The 2,305-nt window shown below is 35.9% G+C and overlaps 1 pseudogene; it reads left to right on the forward strand.

The window, feature by feature from the left end:
• LOC112514098 overlaps positions 1–1,973 on the forward strand; it is an 8,723-nt pseudogene extending 6,750 nt beyond the window's left edge.
• Positions 1,974–2,305: the final 332 nt, after the last annotated feature.

Here is a 2,305-nt window from a genome sequence, read left to right on the forward strand (position 1 = left end):
TAATGCCCCTGCCACTTTCCAAATGTGTATGATGTCTATTTTCTCAGATATGTTAGAACACTCCATGGAAATTTTCATGGATGTTTTTTCAGTTTATGGGACATCATATGACCTGTGTTTGCAAAACCTTGAAAAAAGTCTTAAAAGATGTGAAGAAACAGATCTGGTTTTGAATTGGGAAAAGTGTTACTTTATGGTAAAAGAAGGCATAGTGTTAGGGCATTTAATTTCCAAAAGAGGCATTGAAGTTGATAAAGCAAAGTTAGAGGTAATCGAGAAGTTACCTGAACCAACAACTGTCAAAGGGATTAGAAGTTTTCTTGGACATGCAGGTTTTTATAGGAGGTTTATTAAAGATTTCTCAAAAGTATCAAAACCTCTTTGTTTATTATTACAGCATGACCATGTTTTGAATTTTAATGAAGATTGTAGAAAAGCTTTCAACATTTTAAAAGAAGCATTGGTCACTGCTTTTGTGGCAATAACATCTGATTGGTCCAAACCCTTTGAAATAATGACTGATGCTAGTGACTGGGCAGTTGGTGCGGTGTTGGGTCAAAAGAGATAAAAGATTTTTCATCCCGTTTATTATTCAAGCAAAACTCTTAATGATTCTTAAATCAATTACACCACTACTGAAAAGGAATTATTAGATGTGGTCTTTGCTTTTGAAAAATTCAGATCATACTTGATGGGAACCAAAGTAATTGTTCATACTGATCATGTGGCCATCAAGTATCTTATTTCTAAAAAAGATGCAAAGCCAAGGTTAATAAGGTGGGTCTTGCTTTTGCAAGAATTTGATTTGGAAATCATTGATAGAAAGGGGTGGATAATCAAGTGGCCAACCATCTGTCAAGATTGGAAAAACAAGACAAACCAGTGCAAAGTAGTGACATCTATGAAGTATTTCCAGATGAAAGAATTTTGGCTCTTAATCATACTATTGTGCCTTGGTTCGCTGATCTTGTTAATTACTTAGCTTGTGGGATTATTCCCGAGGAATTTAATAAATATCAAAGAAAGAAGCTCATCTATAATTCAAAGAAATATTTATGGGATGACCCTTTCTTGTTTAAAATTTGTGCAGATCAGGTGATTAGAAGATGCATCCCAAAAGAAGAAGTACCATCAGTTCTACAGCACTGCCATGCAGGACCATGTGGAGGACATTTTGGAGAAAGTAGGACAGCATCCAAGGTTTTGCGATCAGGATTCTACTGGCCTACTTTGCACAATGATGCTCAAAACTTTGTAAAAAGTTGCAATGAGTGTCAGAGGAGTGGAAATATCTCTAGAAGAAATGAAATGCCTTTAAACGGAATTCTAGAAATAGAATTACTTGATGTCTGGGGTATAGACTTCATGGGACCTTTTCCCCATCCAATAATTGTGCCTACATATTGGTAGTTGTGGACTATGTGTCCAAATGGGTGGAAGCCATGGCTTGCCATTCCAATGATGCTAAAACAGTTGTGAAGTTTTTACAAAAGCACATATTCACTAGATTTGGTACACCTCGTGCCTTAATTAGTGATGAAGGCACTCACTTCATAAACAACATGTTAGAAGAAGTCCTTGACAAGTATGACATCAAGCATAGGGTAGCAACTGCCTACCATCCTCAGACCAACGGATTAGCTGAATTGTTAAATAGGGAGATAAAGGGAATTTTGGCCAAAGTAGTCAAACCACATAGAAAGGATTGGGCCTCTAATTTAGATGATGCATTGTGGGCCTACCGGACTGCTTACAAAACCCCTATTGGTATGTCCCCCTATAAATTGGTCTTTGGAAAAGCTTGTCATTTACTTGTGGAATTAGAGCATAAGGCCTATTGGGCCATTAAGGAACTAAACATGAGTTTAGATGAGGCCGGAAGAAAAAGGACTTTGCAGCTTTGTGAACTGGAAGAACATAGGAATTTTTCCTATGAAAATGCTAAGCTTTACAAAGAAAATACCAAAAAATAGCATGATAAAAAGATTCTTCCAAAAGAGTTCATAGAAGGCCAAAAAGTCTTGTTGTTCAATTCAAGGTTAAAATTATTTCTGAGCAAGCTAAATTCCCGATGGACCGGATCATTTGTTATAGCCAAGGTATACCCCTACAGAGTTATTGACTTGATAGATCCGAAGAGGGGTACCACTTTCAAAGTGAATGGACAAAGAATAAAACCTTTCTTTGATTCAATGGTTGTCACGCAACCTATTGAGGTTATCTTTCTAGAATAATAAGTCTTTGTAAATATTTAGTATTTATATATATAAGTATAAGTTGTTGTTTTATTTTTCATTTTTAATTT

This window comes from Cynara cardunculus, assembly GCF_001531365.2.
Source record: "Cynara cardunculus var. scolymus isolate 2C chromosome LG 6, CcrdV1, whole genome shotgun sequence".
Taxonomy (NCBI): Eukaryota; Viridiplantae; Streptophyta; class Magnoliopsida; order Asterales; family Asteraceae; genus Cynara; species Cynara cardunculus.